Source organism: Gopherus evgoodei, chromosome 8 (assembly GCF_007399415.2).
Source record: "Gopherus evgoodei ecotype Sinaloan lineage chromosome 8, rGopEvg1_v1.p, whole genome shotgun sequence".
Taxonomy (NCBI): domain Eukaryota; kingdom Metazoa; phylum Chordata; order Testudines; family Testudinidae; genus Gopherus; species Gopherus evgoodei.
Genome location: NC_044329.1, coordinates 99519681 through 99545510, shown reverse-complemented (window position 1 = coordinate 99545510; position 25830 = coordinate 99519681).

Sequence of the window (25830 nt, the reverse complement as noted above, 5' to 3'; positions counted from 1 at the left end):
TCACCCATCCTCCATGATTTCTCAAAGATAATGGCTAATGGTTCTGAGATTACTTCAGATAGTTCCTTAAGCACTTTTGCATGAATTTCATCAGGCCCCGTGAACTTGAAAACATCCAACTTCTCTAAATGTTCTTTAAACCGTTCTTTCCCTATTTTAGCTTGTGTTTCTTCCCCCTTTTTGAGAATATTAATTGTGAGGAGTATCTGGTCACCATTAGCCCTTTTAGTGAGGACTGAAGCACAATAGGCATTACATACCTCAGTCTTCTTGATGTCATCAGTTATTAGCTGTCCTTCCCCGCTAAGGGACATAAAAGGCAATAAGAAGAGGTTATTATAATACATTAGGAGCAAGGGAAAGACTAAAGTAGGTCCACTACTTAGCATGGCAGAAGAGTTTTCAGCTGCGCCTTTAATATTGTCACCTTGAGAAACTGCCAGCTCTCCTGAACTCCTTTTCCCCTCAGGGACCATTCTTTCTACCCATGGTATCTTATCTACAAGTTCTCTGGGTTTGTTAAAGTCTGAGGTTGTCACATCAAGAGTCAACCATGCTTCATTAAGGATTCTGTGTCAGCCTAGCAGCTACTCTCTGTATTACCAGGGAGCACAGACCAGAACATCAAGCAGGGCTTTGGCACAGGATAGATTCTGGCTGTGACCAATTTGGCTTCTGGAATGAGGAGTTTGATATCTTCTTGGTAATGTGTCCCTTCAGAGTTCAGCCCTGTCAGTATTTAGATGTTTCCTTGTTTACAGTTCTTTTCTGAAAAATAAAGCCCTTATCAGGAAAGGGTTGTAACATGCATCTAGAAATAATTCATTTCCAGCTCAGTGTTTTCTATTTCCCCAGCTAAAAACATTATTTTGAGATAAAATCTGACACGTTCTCACCATTTGTCTGTCTGGTGAAAGGAAGAAAAGGGTCGGTCAGTTTCTGGGTCTGACGTACAGGATGTCACTCGAGAAGTCACCCCTGATAACTTCAATTTGAACTTGTACTCTTACATAAGTGAAGTTGATTTATAGATTAGCAATAGAGGATTCAAGGACACAGCTTCGTGTGATTATTTGAAATAATAAGAGACTTTGTTTTACTTTATGCTTTTTTTGCCAATGAGTTTAACACCAGGGCCCATACCGTGCACTGTCTGATGTATTAACGTGGTGTCTTCATCGTGAACCCACACACCATTCAGTCACGAGGGTTCTGGCTTAGCATACTTTGAGAATGACTTGGGGAAAAGGTCTGATCCATCCTGAAGCAAAAATCCTTTCAAATCCTGAGCGAGAGCTGCAGGAGTAGGCACTGAATTTGGCTTTCACACTAAAGGTATCACAAAGGCCTCTAAAAACCTGTGTCAGATGCCAGAGTAACTGTGACAGTCTAGGCAATTGGTGTCAAAAACCCAGCGTTCAAGGTATCCATGTGGCTCACATGGCAGATTCAGCTTCAGTAAAGGCAGATCAAATCCACCTGTAATGGAGTGGCCAAAAATCATTTTAAAACCGGAAGTGATCATTGTAATCATCTAATCTGATCTCCTGTATAAAACAGACCATAAGACTTCCCAAAACTAATCCATATCTCTTAGAAAATCATCTAATCTTGATCTTAAAAATTTCAGTGATAGAGAATCATGCTTCAGTGTTTTGTTTCTTTTAAACATGTGGTGCTTGATTTCACGGAATGAGGCACTTTCACAGAGTGAGGTGCTGGGACAGTACTGCTTGCATTAGTCAAGATAGGAATGCATTTTTATAACAAACCATTTTAGTTTTGTTTTGTTTTTAAACTATTTTTTTAATTCCATGCTGTGCATGCCAGTATTTCAACAATGCAATTTCAACATGTATTTATAAAGGATTTATTTCCCCAGATTTGGGACAGTTAGGGTAAAGAAAAGGAGAATCATTGGGACAACTATAAAAACCAAAGTTTGGGCTTAATTGTCTACATTTTAAAATGATCTTACAATCAGATTTGGACAGGGATAATGTTCATGCAGAGGGATCCTATTGCAGAAGTGGTGCCTTATGGGCATTTTTGAATATAACTCTGCCATAGGCAGTAGAGCATGTCACTCCATTGATTTATGATAGGGATCTGCTAATACGTCTTGTTCAGGTGTGGCAAGGTTTAATTTTGGTAATGGTTGCATGAGCTTGATTGCAAGCAGGAAGCAATGAGCAACATTGAAACTTTCATCTCTTCAGCCAAAACCATTCCCAAAATGAGTGTGCTCACATGCCCATTCATTCTTTTTCTAGAGTGTAACTAAGTGCTGTAAAACATCCATTTTAAATTAAAACTACAGAACCAAACATCCTGTCTCACATTAGTTCCCCCACATACACCACCCCTGTGAATTGTCCTACATCTGTTAAAGCCGTAAAATATGTGTGTATGTGAGACTGATTGCTTTTAAAAAAATCCAAACACATAATGTGACAGATTATTAATTATACAGGAGCCACTGGACAAGCCGACAAATGAATCCCCGTTATATGTAGTGTTGATAACTTGGGCTTTCTCTGTGCAGTGAATGTGATGGCTAACAGCAGGATTAGAGAACATTTCTCTGCACTCCATCTTTATGCCACACTCCTTTGCCTATGATTGCCGGAATATTCTGTTATGAATATACCTGGTTATTCCATCTACTTGTTTTATGGGGAAAATATGCTCCAGCTTGTATGATGAAAAAAAAACTACCCCTACTTTTATGTCTGGATTCTTCATCTTAAACTCTTATTTCCAGCAAATTGTTCTGTCTCGATTTTTTTCAGTTTTCTTTTGCTCTTTTTAATCAGGAGTGCATACAATGGTTATTGGGCACTGTTTTCTGGGTGTTTTATCACTATTACGTATTGTTCTTAAAGGTTCTATTTATAATAAGACCCCTTTACACTGCTCTGACAGTGTAAAAAAGCTTAAATTGGGCATAAATTACAGGTACGCCAACTTTTAAGTGTAAATGAGACAAATGAGAATCAGGCACATAATATTGGTTTACTTAATATTACATATATAGCACTCAAATTGTAAACTGCACTGTGCAATAGCTGAGCTGTGCCAGACAAATAAGGTCCTTTGCCTTCAAAGCTTACGGTCTAACTGCACAGGTGAATATGATGCAGACCAAACACACTCACATGTGGTGATCATAGCCAGAATGCTTCCTGGACAGGTGGTTTTTCAGAAGTATTCTGAGGAGGAGATAGAGGCATACTTGCATACTTTCACTGAGAGGTTATGTCTGGCATGCAGGACACCATGGGAGAAGTAGAGTGGGCCAAGAGAAAAATGGTTGGATTCAAAGCCTATCAAGTCAATTAGAATCTTTCACTGACTTCAGTTGGCTTTGGATCAGATCCAAAGGTCCAAAGGGAGTTATCTGAAAAGTGGCATATGTGGAACACAGGGAGTTAATGTTCTCAGCATAGGTTAGCAGGAGCATTCCTGTCCATTCATTACAAGCAGATCTCCGCACTCAGCATTACTCACCCTCCTTTTTTTTTTGGTCTGTCTTCCTTCCAGGTTCTGCTATGTATAATTTTAAGACACTGGATCAGTTTGGATTAGGTTATTCAGAGTACTTCATGAACTACCCACGAGGACCGAATTTTCAAACACAGGTGCCTAAACTTAGACATCTTGGCTCAGATTCTGCAGTTAGTCACCTAAGTCACTGAGGGGATTAAGTCACATGGACGCTTTTAAAAAAAATCTTGTGTGACTTGCCCAAGGTCACACCAGAAGTCATATGCTACTCAGATATACAACATTTGTATCAATTAACATTTTATATCTACCAGCGCTAAAAAAAACTTGCAAAAACTGAAACCATCTAAAACTTGCCTGGCTATACTTTTCATTAAAATGCTGAAGTTTATCTCAAGTTTGTTGAAAGACTTGCAAATCTCTGAAGACAACCTGGACCCAGTAACAAGCAAGTCCAGTCTGGTCTGGTCATGCTCTTCCATAAAACCTATCATGTATCCAAAATGAAAGCTGAACACTAAGGCCCTGATCAAACAAAATGGAAAGATTGCCATTGACTTCAATAAGCACTGGGTCAGATCCTAAGAAAAGAAACTAATGTTATATATATATTTTATCGGAATAAATTGCTCTATGCAATTTGGCAGGAAAATGAACATAATTTTAAAATGTTTGAATTTGTGTGTACCAGAGTATATACATCATAAATATTCTGAGGGTAAGAGCCTCAAGTTGGTATAGTCTTTTGTCATAAACACATAGCTAAGGGTTAATGTCTCTTTCACCTGAAGCACCTGACCAGAGGACCAATCAGGAAACCGGATTTTTTCAACTTTGGGTGGAGGGAATTTTGTGTCCGAGGTCTTTGTTTTCTGTCTGCCTGCTTTCTCTGAGCTTTGGAGGAGTAGTTTCTACTTTCTAGTCTTCTGTTTCTAAGTGTAAGGACAAAGAGATCAGATAGTAAGTTATATGGTTTCTTTTCTTTGGTATTTGCATGAATATAAGTGCTGGAGTGCTTTGATTTGTATTCTTTTTGAATAAGGCTGTTTATTCAATATTCTTTTAAGCAATTGCCCTGTATTGTGTCACCTTAATACAGAGAAACTATTTGTATGTATTTTTCTTTCTTTTTTTTATATATAAAGCTTTCTTTTAAGACCTGTTGGAGTTTTTCTTTACTTCAGGGAAATTGAGTCTGTACTCACCAGGGAATTGGTGGGAGGAAGAAATCAGGGGAGATCGGTGTGTGTTGAATTGGCTAGCCTGATTTTGCATTCCCTCTGGGGGAATAGGAAAGTACTTTTTGTTCCAGGATTGGGAACAGAGAGGGGGAGTCACTCTGTGTAGTTTCACAGAGCTTGTGTCTGTGTATCTCTCCAGGAGCACCTGGAGGGGGGAAGGGAAAAAGGATTATTTCCCTTTGTTGTGAGACTCAAGGGATTTGGGTCTTGGGGTCCCCAGGGAAGGTTTTTCAGGGGGACCAGAGCGCCCCAAAACACTCTAATTTTTTGGGTGGTGGCAGCAAGTACCAGGTCCAAGCTGGTAACTAAGCTTGGAGGTTTTCATGCTAACCCCCATATTTTGGACGCTAAGGTCCAGATCTGGGACTAAGGTTATAACATCTTTATACTACTGTAGTGCCTAGGTGTCATTGTACTTGGTGCTGAACAAAAATAGATGGTCCCTGCCCCAGACAGCTTACAGTCTAAATAAAAACCAAGAGACAACAGATGGATACAGATAGATCGGAGAGTACAAGGAAATAAGGCATAAATAGATCAAGGGGATTCTTTAGTAGTCAATGGGAGTTTACACCAGATAAGGATCTGTCCCTGTATCCAGCTGCCTCCACACAATTGAGTTGGTGAACCATCAGCCAAAGCTTGGTTTGTAAATATATTGTTCTCTGTGTGGAGTTTTCCATTCAGCTTCTTCTGTGAGAAAGGTGCACAGGGCCCCTTTCCCAATCAGTCTGTAGTTCAGAAAAACCTCTTTTCCTAAGGGAGTAGGTGGCGTCCTCTTAGTTACTCAGCCATAGGGAGCTGAAGCCAAGAATGGGGACAGAGCCCGCCAAAAAAAAAGCTGTTCTCCACCCAAATGAGTAAATATAATTTCATTAAAAACAGAGTGGAAAAATTTCCGAAAATACTCATGTTCTTCACATGTTTTCCAGAATCAGCTTTTTCTTATGCAAGTAAATCCCCACCTCTGTGCAGCATAATGAGACCATAGGCAGGTCTTACTTCTGGCTCTACCTTTTCCCTCTCCCCTACTACTCCTGCCCAAAGGTGTGGAGTACCAAATGCAGGAGAGGGGCTCCAAAATTCAGAAAGAAGAGTAAGTACAGACTCACCTCTTTGAAAAATGTGGGGCTTTTTTAGCAGGATTTTTGCTACTTTTCCAGCCCTCTGTGGGAAATTTCTGAGGGCATAACATGGCTTTTAATGCTTTGCTAAGCAGAAAGCCCATCTCTTGGAGGGGAGATTTCTACGACTACATTTCTAGTCAGTGGACCCTATTGTTCTGATTATTTACTAAATTAGATTGTTTAGATTTCTATTTCTATTTTAGCTTCTTTTTTTTAGGACTAGATTGTGCACGTGGAGCAGTACAAGAAGGTCCGTGGAGACCAATAGAAGTGCCATTAAATTAACAGGACTTCTTGTGGGGTGAGATTCTATTCACTGTAAGGATGTTATAATCTGTCCCTTGGATTGTAAAGTCTTCAGAGTAAGTTGAGCATCTGCATACCAGAGGCCTTATTCTCAGTTGGAGCCTCAAGGCGCTAGCGTAATACTGTTTCTAATAAGGCAAGGTGATTATGTCCTATGGCAATGAGCACAGTGTAGATACACAGATAGATAGTTACAATGAATACACCCACTCTTTTAATTTCCATCCTAAACTTTTTACCATTCAGTTTAAGCCCACTCCTTTCCCAAGGCTTTAATTTACCAAGGCCATTATAACTGAAATGTGGATTTCAATGTTAGCCTGACTGGACACCAAACACACAGAGCACAGGCAACCTCCTAATGTATTATGTCACCAGTATTTCCACCAGTATTGATAGATTAAGTGGACCCAATCTTTAGTCCCTCAGTAAATCTCTGCAGCAGAAATTAAAACTACGTAAATATCAGTCATTTATAAATCATCAGTTCAAGATACAAATGTGCAAAATGCCCCTTTCCAAACCACCTAAGGACACAGCTTGCTGATTTTATAGATACACATAGATTTTTTTTATGACCATAATCAATGTTGTTCTTTACATGCATATGTGTAATGTTTGACATATGATGTAAATTTACTTTTACAACATCTTACATAAAAGCTACTGTGCGTGTTGAGCTTAGAATTTATAGATTGTAGAAAACTGCCTACTGGATTTGATTCATCGTATATTTTTCTGTACAATGAAAATGCTCAAGATCTGAAATACATGAGGACAAATTTTGCTGAGAGCTACACCCATTCAACCTTCTTAAACTTCACAGTTGTAACTGAAGGGAATAGTTGGCCCATCTTAGGTTTAAGTAAAGGGCTGACTTTTTTTTTTTAAAGAACCCCGTCTCATAACTACATTTCTACTGACTCAGATCATCTAATAGAATTGATTAAATAGACTCTTCCATGTGAAAGCTGAAAGTTATGAATGTCTCACAAACAAAAGACATTTAACAATTACAATCTGAGGTTTGACTCAGATCCAGCCTGAGAGAGATCCATTATTTTTTCTCAAATGCTTGTATGACCACATAAGGCCAACTCTGAAAGTCAATGGGAGTCTTTCCTGAGTAAGAACTACAAGTATGGTGTTTATAGCTATGAAACTGATGGCTTTTTGTTCCTGTATACTCTAGATATAAATTTCTATACATTTTCCCTACGTGTAGAGTGCAGTGGCCATTTTGTTCTCAAAGTTCAGTGCAGATTGTTAGAGAAGACACACACAGACACTCTGTGCTCTCTTTGTTCTTCTTTGTTATTGTTGCTCCTGTTCTGTTGATCTAAGATGAAAGTTGTTTATACTGAATGTTTTTAATTCTTCTTTGTGCAGTGGGAAAACAGAGCATACAAGATTTAAATCTGAATTGTTATCAGATCTATGGCAGGCTCAAGTAAGATTGTCTATCTAACTTCATAATTCAAGCCATTTTCATGCTTGCAAACACATAAATAAAAACGCTAAAGCTAAGAACAAGCCATGCATGCATCTGAGTGGATGTGTTTTGTTTAAAAGTATCATTAAGGCAACTTCCCATTATGTCTGGCATGGAGTAAGTTTCTTTTAATGATTTTATTAAAAAGTGAATTAAAGGCCAAAGGTTGCTTTCCTACAGCCTTTAATTTCCTGTTGCATTGCCAAATGCCATGTGCATAAATTGTTTGGAACACCAGACAAAGGAGCTGTCCTGGAAGATCAGCTTCCATACAGCCAGACTGCCAATGTTTCAACACTGGGGCTGACTTCAGATGTAAGTCTGTTCTCTCAATTCAATTTAAAATCAGAAAAACACAATGGCAAAGCACATGCTTATTAGTCAATTACAAATACAAGTCTCTGGAAGCAGGAAAGTAGTGGCATAGTCTCAGATGAGATGTAAGCACTCTTCTATGCAGTGTTGTTGCAGCCATGTTGGTCTCAGAATATTAGAGAAACATGGCTGGTAAGGTAATATCTTTTATTGGACCATTTTCTGCTGGTGAAAGAGACAAGCTTACAAGCTACTCAGAAGTGTGTAGCTCAAAAGCTTATCCCGCTCACCAAAAGAAGTTGGTCCAATAAAAGATATTACCTCACCCACCTTGTCTACCTAAAACAACGAGGTGTCCTTGTGGCACCTTAGAGACTAACACATTTATTTGGGCATAAGCTTTCTTGGGCTACAACCCACTTCATCGGATGCATGGAGTAAAAAATTGTCTGCCTTGTCTACCTAAGCATTCTAGTTAAAATCTAGGACCTGATTCTCCTCTGACTCACACTAGTTTTACATCAGTGTAATTCCACTGAGTTTTACAGAGTGAGAGGAAAATCAGGCCCATTGTCTTGAAAGAGACCCATTCCCGGTGCTTCACTTCTGTACTCGGATTATTAACGTGAGTTTGTATTTCCATTGCATCTTTATACAGTGTCCTGAATAATTTTTAATAACCCAAACCATTCATGCTGTAGTTTTAATGACTCTTAATTTATTTACTTATTTGTGGTTCATGATGTACGTCTAGTGCTTCAAGCTGAAGAGTTGCTGGGCAACTGCAAACGTTGAGCACTAGCCTTGTTTGCACAGAAGTGGACAATTTAATTAAATAATAATTAATAATTAATAAATGTATATAATGCCTGTTATCCAATAATCTGACACCCCCACAAACCCCCTGGGAGGTATTGTATTATACTCCTTGTGCAGTAAAGAGATGATAAGTGGTCACAGTGATGTTGGGGCAAAGCTGGGAATATGGCCCAGGAATCCTGACTTATACAACCACATCTTGCATCTGGGGAACCACCGTTCAAAACATGAGTGACACTGACCAGGAAGATGATGTAGCAAGGCTGTCCAATGTAGGTGTTAATTCATCACTTTTCTTTAACAGCCCTTGGCTTCAGAGTTTGTATGGAGCACAGGTGGCAGGCATAGCTGCTCCCTCAGCAGAAACCCAAGGGATCGTCGCATAGCAACACTGCCTGTGCTTCCTTGGGGCAAGTTTCCCCCTATAATGCATGAGGCCTCAGTAGCTCAGGGAGTTGTAATTTGCATCTCTGTTCTGCATTTTAGTGGACCTGTCTCACTACAGGCAAACTGTAAAGAGTAGGCAAACAATGTCAACCTTTAAAACGCTGTAATAAAGCAACATTAATTTACCCCACTGCTAGAGCCATAAAACAGCCATTTAATCATGTGTTCATAGGAAGTTTTTTTAAAAAAATGTTTGTGTTGTTTCTGAAGAAATATAGTATATATGAATATCTGATTGCTGAGGCAACAGCATGGCTGTCATGTTCCAGATAGTTAGCAAAGACTGATCATTGCAAGAAATGGAGCTGCAGACTAATTTTGTCTGGGAAATTCTCGCTGTATGAATTTTTCACTCTGCTTCATACAAACTCTGCTTGAGGTTGTTATTGTGCCTGTAGCCCATGCCAGGAATGTGAGCTTTTGTCCCCTGCTGATGACTGTTCCCCATATGTGTGTGTTATTGCCTCCAGCTAATGGAGTTAGCCCCAGATCCAGAGCCTTTCAAAGCAAAGGGAGGCCTTTCCATTGCCTTAAACAGGCATTGGAAAGGCCATTAATCCTGATGCTCCAGTGGTGCTCAGCAGTGTCCTTGAACTCCTGTTGGCCCCAGACACTCAGGACAAGCATTTCCAAGCAAGGGTTGTAGGTAACTCATCCATGGAGAGACAAGAGCCACATCTACACTACCAGTGCTGTAGCCGCAGAGATACAGCGCTGCAGCTGTGTCACTGTAGTGCCATAGTGTAGACACTTCTTACAGCGATGGAAAGGGTTTTTCCATTGCTGTAGGTAATCCATCTCTAGGTTGAGAAAGGAATTCTGTCAACCGAGCGGCACCTACACCGGGGGTTAGGTTGGCTTAAATGCAGTGCAAGGGTTATGAATTTTTCACACCCCTAAACACTGTAGCTATGTCAACCAAACTTTTAAGCATAGGCTAGACTTGAGTCTGTGTCACCCTCCAGTGGCTGTTACACAAAAGAGGTTTAGGAGTCTGTTACTGCTGATAACTAAGAGGTTTAGGAGAGGATTTTCAAAAGAATCTGAGTGACTGTCAGTAAGATTTTTGCTCCTAAGTCTCATAGTTATTTTTGAAACTTCCATCTTTAGTCCTATCTTCAAATGGTAGATGCTCATGGTTTTAGCCTAGAAAGTTTTAGGTTCATACCACACTGCTGATTGTACAACTGCTGCAGGTCTTTTCTCTTGCATAATCAATAATGCTTTAAGATTTAACTCCCACATTTTCAAGGTGTTTTTAGGTGTTCAGCATTAGACACCTAGAAGGAGTCCAAAAATCCTGACTCCTCTAGGTACCATATACCTCCTGAAATGTGCTAAGTACCCTCAATTTTGTTGCACAATTGGACCTTTAAACTTTTGGGACCAAATTCATAAGATAATGTTAGCTTTAAATCTCAGAGTTTCATGCATTGTCACCAAACAGATTGCCACATGCTTCAACTTGTGAACATAAGATTGTGAAGCATGTGAACAAAGACTCCTGTCTTGCAGTGCGTCCCAAGGATATGAAATGGCACATGGGTGCAGGCAATGTGATCTATTTTTCCTCCAAAGAGATTGTTCTATGACAAATGAGGTCAATTTTCATGCAACTTAGACAAAAACATGACAGAATTTGGCTTTCCCATATAATACAATGTGTGGAATGGATATTGAAATCACGGTATGGTTCACATGCAATGAGCCATTTTTGTGGCATGTAAAAGAAGAGGCAGCAAAATGGAGGCGTGTCTCCAGCCTAAATGACCATGTTCAATGTTTCCAAAAGCAAAAAGGGTGGGATTTTCAAACGCACCTAAGTGAGTTAGGTGCCCAATTCCTGTTTAAAGTTGGGTGCCTGGAACTTTTGAATTTCCCATTCAAAACCCTTCAGGAAGACACATATGCAGATAAAACTACTCCTGAGTTTCAGTTTGTTTACCTAACTGCCTTTTGTCAAGTGATGCTTATTTGGTGCCTAAAGAAATACTTCAAACTACTATCTGGAAACATGCTTTTTGCAAATCCAGGCTTTATTGACTTCTCACTTTACTTATATTTTCTCCATTTATATTGATGGAGTATATAATGCACAGAATCCCTCTCTCCATTACCCTGACCCTTCTTACAGAATCACCATCTATTTGAATCTAGAATGTGTGTCCAATCACTCCCGTTGTTATTTCTGCATGTTTTAATTCAAGACATATCACTACTGAGAGCCAGTGGCTCAGACTCTTGTGGGAGTCAGGAGACTTGGTTTCTAGTCCCAGCTCTGCCAGTGACCCACTGTGTGACCTTGGACAAGTCACATCATCTCTCTGTGTCTATGTCTCCTTCCGCCCTATGTCTCACCTATTTAGATTACAAGTATTTTGGGATTGGAGACTATCTCATCCTCTATGAATGTTACAGCAACTAGGGCCCCAACCTTTATTGGCCCATGTAGGTGTACCATAATAAATATACAAACAATAATTTTCAGCATCCTCATTTCTGCTGATCACTATAACAGTTAGCTTTTTTTTTAAATTGTGGGTGAGATTCAGAGGGTCCTATGCACCATTGAAGAGCTACAGGAAGGGATAAACATTAGTGTCACTGAGATCAGAACTTGATCCTTAGCTTGGAAACATAAAGCTAAATTTTACCCTCATATTCCGTCTCTTGGATCCTCTTTGGTTGCCTACATGGCTGTTCTGTATTATGATCCTTCTAAATAAGCAGCCTGTCATTAGCTTTTATCCCAGTGCTTGCTCAGCCGGACTAAAGTCTAGGTCTCTTTGTTTTTAAGACTTGCATGGTGTGTAAGTGCCAGATGTTTCCCATCTCTGGGCTCTTGGTGAAATAAACAAGAACTGCCAATAACCTTCACCTTTCAACTCTTACATTACCTATTCCTAACGTACAAAAAATGGATGTGTGTTGACATAGGGAGGTTTTGGACAACCTCCCAGGTTTATCTCAAAAGTCCTGTTCTCTGGACAAAGATAAGCACAGGAGAACAAATTGCAGTGTCACTGTAAGATTCACCTTCCACACTAAGAAAGAGGTGGACTCCTTCAGAGGAAAAAGAGGCATGGGAGATTACCATCCAGATTTTACCAAATATTTTTAGCCTGGGTTTGAGGTCACATAGAAACTAGATCAGCAGAAGGGGAAAAAAGAGGCCTTGATTCTATTTTTCTTCACACTCGTGTAAACCTGCAGTGAAGTCCATGCAGTTACATCAATGTAAAACTGGTGTAAATAAGCACAGAATCAGTCGTTGACTGTTTATGTAATGTATCACTGCTTGCCACGTATGGCAGACAGTCATTCCATGTTTTATTCCCTTTCAGTCCAGGCATCCAAGCATGGGGTTTTATTTGCCCCACTAGCCCAAGAAATGAAGTCACGATCTTAGCTTGTTATAAAAAATGCTTTTTGTTAATATTAATAATAATAAATAAATTTATGTCAAAATCTACATTCATTCTGAGCTGTCGCTTCCTTTTTGTGAGCCTCTTCCACAGCCTCTGGATTGAAAATATTTTCAGCACTCGCTTTGCAGCTGAGAGCAAAGATCCCCTCCAAGACAATTGCTCCTTGCTTTCCAAGGAATCATGAGAGGGTGTTGCTTGAAGAGGCTGGGATCAACTGTCTAACCACACACATTCAATTCTTCCAATGAATGATAGCCTAGATCTCACTCCTCAACCCCATGTGGCAGCATTTGGCAAAGCCATTGTGTTGACCCCAGCAACCGCTCCTTTTTCATCTTGATTCAATAGATGAGGAACAAATGCTATTACAGTATTAAGATTGCAAATCAGTTTCAATTATTATAACCCCCCATTTGCCTTCACCTGCAACTTTCCAAAAAGATCCTCTTTTGGGGATGAAATTTTCCACGTTTGGTCTTGGCTGAAAGGTGAACATATAAGAAAAAGAGAGTAAAATCTTTTATGCCATTTTTCTGACATGTGTAGCTAAAAAAAATACATTTTTCCCCACTGGAAAAAAGACTGTTGCTTCAAATTTCAACACAGAACTCAAAAACAGCTTCCTGGCTAAACTTGTATGCTGGCATGTACAACAATAAAGGTTCCTTTGGTTTTGAAAGCTTCTGCTAGTTTGGGAGATATTCCCTGTATTTAAAATGGTAGTCTGACCCCTCAAACGGAGCTTTTCAAGTGCACCCACTTCAAATAATGTCCATTTTGGAGTGTGTCTAAGTTTGAAAAATATTAGATATGAATGAAATCTAAGTAGGTAATTGAGAATATTATATGAGGAGAGATTGAGCAATAGCTTTCGAGCATGTTCACTAGGCACTGAAGTTTTCAGTAGAGCTGTGGAATGCCTCTTGCCATGTCTGTGACATCACAATGCATATTCTCTCTGCTTAGCCAGAGAGGACTCGGGCACAGACGATGCCTGTTGCTGGCATATATTACCTGCAAGACCTTTTCTCACTGCCTTATAGCACTGTCTTCCCAATGTTAATAATAATGCATGACCTTCCTACCAGGAATAGTTATGATGCTTTGTTAATAATAACTATACAAGAAGAATAGTAGTGTCACAGGCAGGCCAACCCTTTAAGACAACCTGAGCTCAGCCTTAGCTGTGACCTAGCAGCTACTCATCAGCCTTGCCTATGATATAGCAGTTTAGTGGTAATTACTGATTCTAGCTGGGTGTGATGGAACGTAATTAAAATGATTGGCCTCAGCTGTGAAGGTGTACTTAAACAAAGCTGAACCCAACAGAGAAGGAGGAGACAAAGGAGAGAGGAACAAGGAGGGGTCATTATTTCTATCTTACTGAGCTGCACGGTTTACCTCTGATTTCAATGGGAGAAGAATTAGGTGACTGCAGAGCACTACTGAAAATCTCATCTGCAACCTCTTAGATTGTTCTCTTTTCTGGACAGGGACCAGGCCTTCTCACTTGTCTGTAATACCCAGCACATTATGCCAATAGCTAATGCTGCAGAATTCAACAAGAAAAGCATAGTTCTAAATAAGTACCTGATGGGAGCTTCTGGCTACTAAGCACATTTGAAAATCTGGCTGCTCAGCTCTGCAAAGTTTGCAGTACTCTGACCGCAATGGGAGATGCATGAGGCCCCATTCTACAAGGTACTTAAGCACCATTGAAGTAAAATGACACGTTTCTAGTTAGGTCTATGCACTTTGCTGAACTGGAGCCTAAATTCTTTGCTGGGTCTGGACCGAAGTGCTCAGCATCTTCCAGGATTGAACTCTTATTTAGGAGCCCACATATGGATTTGGGAATTGAAATTTAAGTTTCTCTTTTTTAAAAATCTTGGTCAAAGCACAGTAGATTTTTGACAGCTAGAAAATACTATTAAAATATTAGCATTAAACAATTTATTTAAAGGAGTTCAGCTGCTTTTCAGTCTTAATGTGCACCTCCATGATGGGCTAGTTTGATCATGTAAGAGAGCATATGCTGTACATCTATATATGTTGTACAGAGATGCAGGAGTGTTATTAAATGCTCTAGATATAAGAATCCATGCATATACACAGGGCCAGTTTCTGGTATTATTACTCACCTTGAATAGTACTGTACCTTACGTGTAGCCCCCAACAAAGTAAAAATGAGTTCTTGGATGTTCAGCGCTTTTGGATATCTGGCTATTTGTTCAGGTGCTAAAATATAGACTTTTGAGCCTGACTTTAGGCTCCCATTTTTGAAAACTCTGGCAAATTGTGTTTTGTTCTGTTATCAATCCATAAAAGTTTTCAGTGTAACAGAACATGTTTGGGTGTTCTTTAGATATCACTTTATGGCCTAATTCAATAACCAATGCTAATGATGTCCATTTTACCCTTGTTTATTAAACCATTTTGTGTCAGTGCATGGTCATTAACAGGACCTGTTTGCCCAGGAAGGGGCCAGTTGTTCTCAAAAGAATACAAAGGACCACAAAATCAGAGGCAATCAACCATATAGTCAAGCCAGGAGCAATTTCACTCACATAAAATGATAATTTAAAGCCTGTACTTGGCATCTTCTCAGTTCACTGCAAGAGGACTATGCACCGCATAATAAAACAAATTCTGATTGTTTTTATTACCAGAAGGCAGTAAATGGTTGAGTTACACATGTTACCTCAGTTAAGCATAAAGCTTTAGCACTCTTCAGCACTGGTTTCAATAAAAACATGAAAACTTCTGTAATCCAAAAGCAAACATTTATGACTGTGGCTCTTTGGAACAGCTAATAAATATTTGTTTGCCATTGCTTTCTGGAGCAGTTGGCTGAATTTAAACATGTCACCAGGAGGCTATTTGACTCTTGCATGTAGGTACTTAAACCTTGTCTGTTGTTGTATCATTGGAAACATTAAATGATTAGAACTTGAGACATGCCTGAAAAGAAATAAAAGCAATGTAGCCCATCACAGCTCATCCTTATCAAATAGCCAGTCTCCTTCGAGAGTTAAATTGTTTCTTATATGATCTCAGTGTCTCTGCCTTAACTGTGCCTGGTACCCGGGTCATTCCTTACATCTATTATCCTTTGATGGGGAAAAGATTACCTAACGGTTGGCCTCTGGGTTTGTTTTCTCCCTTTCTATTATTACTGTTGAGCCAACAGCAATAACTCTCATGGACATTATCTACCATTTAAGATTTATACACACACCCAAATTAATCTCCTCAACCATTTTAAGATTTTTAAATTGTGTGGATTAAGAGTCTTCAGTCTCTTCTCACAGCTCTTACCTCTCAGGCTTAGGATCACCTGTCTTATTTATCTCTGGACCGATTTTAATTTTTAGGCTTTACATTTTTATGTTACTCTGATCACTCGTGAATCTTCAGTTTCTTTAGAGACTTGTATCTCATCAGTTCCTGTCCACAGGTTGCTATTTGATAGTCCAGATTCTAAAATTCTATGAATGAGTTGCATTTTTTATAGCTTGGAAAATCTGCTTTCTGAATTTTAAGCTGTTCAAAATTTTGATGAGAAATATTCTTGAGTAACTGATTGTTTTCGCTAGCTACAGCTTTCTGGGTTTGTTTTGTTTAATTTGTTTCTGTAAGTGAATTTTCTCTCCTGTGAAATGTGCTAGATTAACTGCCTTTAAGAATGAAGTTTTATCCATAGATCTATCAACAAAACAACAGGTACATTGCAGACAGGCATAGTACAGACTTTTCCCACTATTCCAACAAAGTGATTCAGTTCGGGCTCAAAAATAGATGGTACAGAGTGGTACAGTGTCTTGGCACCTCTCTCATTCTCCAGAATCTGTTTTTCTTTAATAAAAAACATGAGTCTCTCATTGTAGTGGTAGCAAAGAAAACTTCACAAATGTGAATGGAGTGTAACTGATGCAGAATCTGCAGAGAACCTGGAAGAATAGCTCTGAGAGGTGTGAACTGCCCCATTTACCACAGTCAGGTGCTAACCCAGATGCCCAGGAATGATCTTTTAAATATTAGCAGTGTTAACTATTTTATTCCTCCTGTAAGAAAGGAGAGGGAGGATCAGAACTTTACAATGTATTGTGAACAATGTCTCACTTTGCTGCTACAAGTAGGCTGTCTTTAGGAGATACCATCAATTTCTTTTTCCCCAAATCAAGAAGGAACCAGGCCCCAGGGCATATATAAGTTTCTCTGGAGCCCAGAGTACACATGATCATCTGCTAAACATCTGCACAATCTCTACTGTGTTGGCATCTCATTTTGACAACTCACGAGTGGACCTTATTCTGTGGGTGGAGGATGAAAGAATACCTCCTCCCTTTTTGCCCCAGTCTGACCCCTGGCCTCATTCCTAACCTGGAGGGACCCTCTATTGCAACACCCATGTGAAGTAATGCCAGATGCTTTGACTCATTTGTAATGTAGACACCGGTCCATTAGGAACATGTTTGCTATTTGCATTGGAATACAACCACAAAATAATAAATACGATAAAATAAACAAAAAAAACCCCATAAAGTCCTTCCTGAGAGGGGTTTTTCCAGTTGTCTCTCTCTTATAGACACATGTACACATCTTATTTTTGTGCAGGCATTTCATATAGTATAATAAGCATGGTCAAACACTTGAAGAGTGACATTATATATAGATTCTCAGACTGCCTCGCTTGTGCTAGTCACTTATGAACGCATCTATAAGCTTGAGCGTGTACATTTTGTTCAAAGGACAAAGCTTTTCTACATCAGGGAAACATTTACCCAAGCCCCAGCTTTCTGCGAGTGAGCTGCATCGTTCTGCAACAGCTTGACAACAGACTGTTTCTGCATGTCCTCCGGGTTGTGATCTGCTGAAAACAAGGACAACAACCCCACATTAGCTGTAAAATAAAGAAACATTCATTACGATTTTTATTGCTCGCAACTACTGTAAACTGTGGAGGAATAGAGCTGCAAAGCTGGCTATTAAACTGTCTGCTCTTTCCTGTTTAAACAAGGCCTCTCCTGGGTTTTAGCTGCCTCAACCACTGTGGGTCAACATCCAGGAAGGAAGACGTTTCTACGGTAACCACCAAGGCCTTCTACTAAGGTGGTTCCATGAAAGTACTGAACTGGTGAGAGTGACAAGAAGCAGTTCATTGGATAATGTACAAAAAGGTAAAAAGTTATTGCATGCAGACTGTTTTTATAATGAGGCCATTCAGACATAAAATCAAGTTAAATACGTAGTTTGTTTCCACATTGCAGAATTATTTTTGTCCTAATCTTTCAAAGGATAGTTTATCTAGGCACAGTGGCATAAATAGTAAATAGCCCAGGGGGCTAGACATATTTGCTTTTTTTCCCCACTTGGTATCCTGTTGCAGTTTGCTCCCTCGCAGACAGTAAAATGAAGTTGTTTTCTTTTTTTCTTTTTTACTTTGAATACAGTCCTTTGCAAAAGACCACAAAGCCTATTTGCAGTTGCAACATCCCAAACCAAACAATACATTCTTACTCCAGTTTTGTCATGAAATACCATTTCTGTGAAAGTTAGTTTAAAAAAATGCAAGTATATTTTAGCTAGACCTGTTTAGGGCTGTAATACCTAGACTCATGAGGATAATTGTGTGTGTGTGTTTGCCCTGTAGTAAAGTGGTCATCATGGAGTGAGTTACTTAGAGTATTATGGCATGGAGCTATATTCTACTCCTTTCTTGCTGCCTTTTTTATTAGTGAGATTCCCACCTCACCCTCACTCACACTCTGTTTATGATGCAGTTGAATAAAGCAGCACATTCCGAGCCTGCAGTACTGTGAGTAAAGAGGGTGTTTGTCTGTGGGTTGTTGTTTATTTTATTGTTGGGGGGGGGGTTGTTTTGGTTTTGTGGGTTTTTTAAACACAGAGTGGCCTCTTTACAAAATACCCAAAGTATCTGCCCAAGTATGAACAGAGTAGAATCCCGTTTATCTGATCTAATTGAGACCAGGGCCAGATCAGATAATCAAAACTTCGGATTATCAGGAAAACGAGCAAAGAGCGTTCTATCTGTTATTTTAAGATGCGGAGTTGCTTTTGAATGAGCTGACACCTCCCAGAAAAGCATTAAAACATACCCTTCGTCTTTATTTAGAGCATACACAAACAGTTACTTCTAGTAAAGAGCATCACTTTTTAAAAATGCAGAAACAATCATTTTAAGTTGCAACAGCAACAGTAATAGTAACCACTAACAATATGTAATTGAATAAAGTATCAGATTAAAATATAGTATTGCATACAGCACAGTGACAGGTACAGCAGCACTCATGCATATAATGACCGGAAAAAATCAGAGGCCTGGTCTACACTGGGGGAGCGGGTATCGATCTAAATTACGCAACTTCAGCTATGTGCATAACGTAGCTGAAGTCGACCTACTTAGATCGACTTACTGTGGTGTCTTCACTGTGCTGAGTCAACTTCTGCTGCTCCCCCGTCAACTCTGCTTGCTCCTCGCGCGGCACTGGAGTACAGAAGTTGACGAGAGAGCGCTCAGGGATTGATTTATCGCATCTAGACTAGACGTGATAAATCAATCCCCGCTGGATTGATCACTGCCCGCCGATCCAACAGGTAGTGTAGACGTTATGTGAGAGTTTGCATGGTTTTAGATGAGAGGTTCTCTTCTTCATTGCAATCATGGAATTGCTTGCCAATGTTATAATCTTGGGCTATTTTTGCCAGTGATTCTTCTTTTTTATTTTAGTGTACAATGACAGTACTACAATTTTCGCTTAATAGTATATGGTCATTTTACAAGGCTGAAAAGATGCAATGGTTACAGTAGTATTTCCATGGAAGTGACATCAATTTCGCATATTGTATTCCTGTGTGTACACTGGTTGTTCAGTTAATACAGAGAGCCAGGTCATGAAGGCTTGGATACTTGGGGTTCTACTGTATATGGATGGATACTGTGATACCTACTGTAGACACCAGAGATGAATGGCAAACTATAAACACCATAGGTGATAGAGATAGATGAGCAGATGCAACATTTGTGTTACATCAGTCCAAGAGGCACCCTTTCTAGCAGAGAGGCACCCTCACTAGAAAACAAAACCTCTGGGCACATCTAGCACAGTGTCAGCCTTCAGTTTAATCTGGTGCTATGATGGTCACATACATTAAAAGATACTTTTTAAGACTGATAGCATACACCAGGGTAGTCACCAAGAAGCTGGAGACAATTCAAGTAGGCATAGAGCCGTATCTCCCTAGGGACTTTGATCACTTGTGTGAGGGAAGGTATCACACATTTCTTGACTGTCCTATGTATAGTCTAAAGGTGACCAGGTTAGTGTACTTACCAATCACTATATGGAAACTGAGCTTGTGTGTAAACAAATTAGAACTACTGTCACCCCCAGAAAAAAATTACATCTTCCTTTTATGAGTAGTGAACCTCGAAAGGGGAAGCACCCCAGGATTTAGATGCTTAATCAGGCATTATGGATCTGCAAAATTGTATTGAACCTCTCTGTATTTGAACACTTGCACTCCAGATCTGGACAGAACAAGGAAGTACAGAGTCATTTGAAAATATATATTTTTTAAAATGTAACTGAACTTCTTTGAATCTCAAAGTGTTTGGTTTGATTTTTGCCCCAAAGTGTCTGGGGAGGAAGAGAGGGCTGTATCAGAACCTGTTAGCCCATTCTAATCTGATTATAAGTAGAACCTCTGTGTTTTATCCACTGCATGTTGAAAAATATAGTCCTACACTCTGAAAATAAATGCAGAGCTGAAAAGCTTAGTTCTTCTAGGAATGCTTTCATTATGCTCTCGGTCTGCATTGCTCTCAGTCTGTATTCAAGCACACTTCCCTGTGCAATCAAGTGGAATTGGCATGAAACTGGTGAGAAAAAGTCTTCAGGTTTTTTGTTTTTTTCCTTTTCATTATGAACTCATATTTACCAGTAAATTTGCTTTTTGGTAGCCTTTCACCAGTAGCTTCCAGTCTACACATAACACTGAAAACTTTAATTAGAGGCCTTGTTATTGCAACATTTTCTTCTCTTGTTTTTTTCGCTCTGCTCCTGTTTTTTTAGGATAATAATGCTGTCTGACTGAACACATTTGTAAATTCATGTTTCCTCAGAGCAGCATACAATGTAGTAACAAAGGGGGGTTGTGTACTCCTGTGCAATAGGAAACCAACAGTCTGCAAGTAAAGCTGTTCCATCCCTCCACAGTTTAGTTACTTACAACTAACTTTTACAACCCAAGTCCCGAATCTTGCAAAAATTTAGGCATGTTCTTAATTTTACACACTTTGAGTAGTTTCACCGAGGCCAGTGGGGCTAGTCGTGTTGTGTAAATTAAGCAAGAACATGGACAAAATTTGAATCATCTTTGCTTTAGAGTAAGACCCAGGCCCCGTCCCTTTCCAGTTAATAGATGTTCTGCATGTGGACTGGTTGCAAGATCAGACCAAAACCATTACACCCCAATCACATAGACAAATATTTAAAACCAACTATTCTGCTGAATTTACTTGGACAACTGACATCATCTGATGTACAACTGAGTTTGCATGATAGCTCATAAAATTATGGCCTGTGCCATTAAACCTTTATTCCTGCTCCTTTAACAATCTGAGAGGAAAAAAATCTTCTCCAAACTGGATTTATGTTTATGGCATAAAGAGGAGAGAAATATATTAAAATGTCATTTTATGAAATACAGTCATCTGAAAGCTAAGAAATCCAAAGTTAAATGCAGAACTAAATAACCTTAACTCTGTCCCTTGCATCTCTCACACTCAATCCATCCAAACAAAAGGAGATGAAAGGTATCACAACAGACAGGTTAAACTCTGGATATCTTGTGGGTTCAGCCAGGAACTGTGATGGTTCAGGACATCTTAAAAACTGTGGAATTTGCCCTTTCTTCTGCAGCTGCTCATATCTTCAAATAGATCCACAGCAGATTATGCAGCAGAGTAGAGGTAGCCTTGCTGTAGGGGGATAACAGATATAAGATGTTGGCAGCCACAGAGGACCTGTAAAGAGTTACAATTTTGAACAGCGAACGCATGAGGGAAGAATATTAGGAAGATGGGAAGCGTTGGTATTGCTGTCTTGTCCAGCGAAGTTGAACTGGAAGTAGCCTCCAATTGAGTAAGAGACAAATATGTGAAGTGCCAGGATGTGCAAAAATGGAGATTGGGTTCTCTTGTTTTCTCTTAGCTTCAGAGGCTCACTGTGGATTCTGGGGTCTGATGGAGAGTGGGAGGAAAAGTGACAGCCTTGCCCAGGCCCATTAAATTGGTTATGCCCTATGGATCTTCAAAGGTAGAGAGGTGACAGTAATGTGGAAAAGGGGACAAGATTTGGATCAGGTGCCAGTGAAAGGGAGAGTCAGGGAGACATGAGTGTGAAGAGAGGCAGAGTCAGGAACAGGGTGAGAGGGGAGGAGGTGAATGGAGTGGAGTGAGGGTTCAGTTTGGCTAGCTCAGGTGGAGAACCCACATCATATGTGGTAGGGAGGATTATTAATTGTATCAGAGGTTGGGTGTGGTGCAGGGGTCAGAGAGGGAAAGAGGCTAGCAAGAGGCAGAGAGGGCTCCTCTGCACTGATCCAAACTTGAAATGAGGTCCAGATTTGTTTCCAGGCTTTAGAGGTGGGTAGGGAATCCAAATTCCTAACATACAAAGACAGAGCTCTAAATGCCATGTGCCAACCCTGCTCTGCTGCTGCTGTTCACGATGAAATAACAGGTCATCTGTTAGTACAGGTCCTCCTAGACTAAAGTCTAATTTCAGGGCTCCAGAAGTTTGCATTGGTTCAGAGGTCACCAGGCAATTCCACTCACTGAACAAGGATGAAGCTCATTTTCACTAAAAACAGAGAGCACAGAGCAGGAATCTGTACTCGGTCAACTCTGTGTATCTGGTATCTGGAAAATCTCAGTGGTGAAGAGCTGTCTAGAGATCAATAGAAGAGGTGTGTGGTGCCAAAGCAGACAGCTATATCACTGGCACTGGAATAATGGCTTATTTACCTTCCTTCGCTGTCATTCATTTACCTTCATTTGCTGTGACCAGCTTGAAGTACAGACCTGTACAATAGATTAAAAAAGTCAAAGAGCAGAAGCCCAGTCAGCTTAGTTCAATTACACTGAACCCCTGCAAAAACAGATAGGGCCCAGGAGCTGGCCAGTAAGCCTACAGAGGGCAGTAAAGAGTCCTCTTTCTGGTGGATTATCCCACCTTCTGGGACACAACACGAGAGAGAGAGAGAGAGAGAGCAGCTAAAATTAGGGTGAGTATGGAGTGGGCATAGCCAGCATTCTGACCCAGCTGACCAAGACAGCTGTGCCAGAGTATGAAGAAAAGAGAGCTGCACTGGGGACAGGGCTGGCATAGATTACTCCCCCCAGGGAACAAAGGGAAGCAGGGACTGAGGCCTGGTCTACACTATGACTTTATACCAAATTTAGCAGCGTTAAACCAATTTAACCGTGCACCTGTCCACACAACGAGGTTCTTTATATCGATATAAAGGGCTCTTTAAACCGGTTTCTGTACTCCTCCCCGACGAGAGGAGTAGCGCTGAAATCGGTATTGCCATGTTGGATTAGGGTTAGTGTGGCTGCAAATTGACAGTATTGGCCTCCGGGCGGTATCCCACAGTGCACCATTGTGACCACTCTGGAAAGCAATCTGAACTCAGATGCACTGGCCAGGTAGACAGGAAAAGCCCCGCGAACTTTTGAATTTTATTTCCTGTTTGCCCAGCGTGGAGCTCTGATCAGCACGGGTGGCGATGCAGTCCCAAATCCAAAAAGAGCTCCAGCATGGACCGTACGGGATCTGATCGCTGTATGGGGAGACAAATCTGTTCTATCAGAGCTCTGTTATAGAAGACGAAAAAGCATTTGAAAAAAATCTCCAGAGAGAGGCCACAGCAGGGACTCAACACAGTGCTGTGTGACAAGCATAACGGAAAGCCAAAGAATCAAATGGATGCTCATGGAGGGAGAGAGGGGGGACTGAGGACTCCAACTATCCCACAGTCCCCGCAGTCTCTGAAAAGTATTTGCATTCTTGGCTGAGCTCCCAATGCCTGTAGGGTCAAAAATATTGTCCCGAGTGGTTCAGGGTATATCTCGTCAATTTACCACCTCTCTCCCCCATGAAAGAAAAGGGAAAAAAATTGTTTCTTGCCATTTTTCAATGTCACCGTATGTCTACTGCATGCTGCTGGTAGATGCGGTGCTGCGGCGCTGAACAGCAGCATCCCATCCCCTTCCTTTCCTGATGGCAGATGGTACAAAATGGTGGAAAACCGTCATCATCCTGTGAGTGCTCCTGGCTGGCCTCAGTGAGGTCGGCCGGGGGCACCTGGGTAAAACTGGGAATGACTCCCTGTCATTCTTGGCAGATGGTGCAAAATGCTGGGTAACCGTCCTGATCATACCAGCTGGAGCCTGAGTTCCATCAGCCCCCCCTCCCCTTTCGTGTCTAAAGAAAAGATTCTGTACTCCCTGGACTATCATAACAGCTGGAGGCTGCCTTCCCCTCATTTTATCTCGCTCAAAAGTCATTGTTTCTTATTCCTGCATTCTTTATTACTTCATCACACAGATGGGGGGATAACTGCCACGGTAGCCCAGAAGGGATGTGGGAAGAGGGAAGCAATGGGTGGGGTTGTTGCAGGGGCACCCCCTAGAATGCAGCTCATCATTTCTGCGAGATCTCTGGGGCTCTGACCCAGAGCGGCTGTGCTCTCTGGCTCTCCAGTAGACTTGCCCCATATTCTAGGCAGGACTGACTCTATTTTTAGACAAAACATAAAGAAGGGAATGACCTGGGAAGTCATTCCCATTTTTGTCCATGAGCCCCCGGCCGACCTCAGCAAGGCCAGCCAGGAGCACCCATGACAGCAGCAGACGCTACAAAATGATTGATAACCGTCATTGCCACTTTCCAATTGTAAACAGTACAAAATGATTGATAACCGTCATCTCATCGCCAATTTACAATGGCAGACGGTGCAATAGGGATGGTAATCATCTCTGCTACCTTGCAAAGGCAAATGAATGCTGCTGCGTAGCACTACAGTACCGCCTCTGTCAGCAGCATCCAGTACACATACGGTGACAGTGACAAAAGGCAAAACAGGCTCCATGGTTGGCATGCTATGGCGTCTGCCAGGGCAATCCAGGGAAAAAGGGCGCAAAATGATGGTCTGACGTTGCTTTCACGGTGGAAGGATTGAGTGACTACTTTTACCCAGAATCACCCCTGACACTGTATTTGCACCACCATGCATTGGGATCTCAGCCCAGAATTCCAGTGGGTGGGGGAGACTGCAGGAACTATGGGATAGCTACGGGATAGCTACCCACAGTGTAACGTTCCAGAAATCGATGCTAGCCTCGGTACATGCCGCACACCACCGAATTAATGTGTTTAGTGTGGCCACGTGCACTCGACTTTATACAATCTGTTTTACAAAACCGGTTAATGTAAAATCGGAATAATCCCTTAGTGTAGACATACCCTGAATTGTGGCTCACAATTCCTGGGGAGGTGCAGCTTTGCGCTGGCTCTTACTCAAGGCAGACTGCAAGGGGCCAGACTAGCCCTTAGCAGTTCGGCCACACACAGACATGTGTAAAATGGATGTGCAGGGCTACCGTTCTGTCAGTATCTATAGAAAAAACAACAGTGCTTTTGTATACTGAAGTGCACTGACACTGGAATGGCTTCTTGAGAGGTTATTTTGTTTTTATCACTTCGATTGCCTCCTCTGTGGTCACAGTTCTGTATGGGATCATTGCAATAACAAAAGGTTCCTGTGCAGAATAGATACATTGAAAGTTAAGGGCAACACTCTATCTGTATGGCTAACTAATACAGTTTATCTGATCTGTAAAGTCAGCAGCTCTCTCCAGGCCTCCTTTGTACTTAAACAGCCTGCTCTAAGAACTCAGTTTTCCACATTGTCAACCAAACACGTTCTAGCTGGGGATGAGCAAAGCAAGAACCAGCTGGAACATTCTCTCCCAGTTCAGAACAAACCAACTCCTCCTTTGGTTTTGGGAAAAAGTGGCTCTCTGGGTATAGTTACATTTTCCTCATTATTTTTCTTTT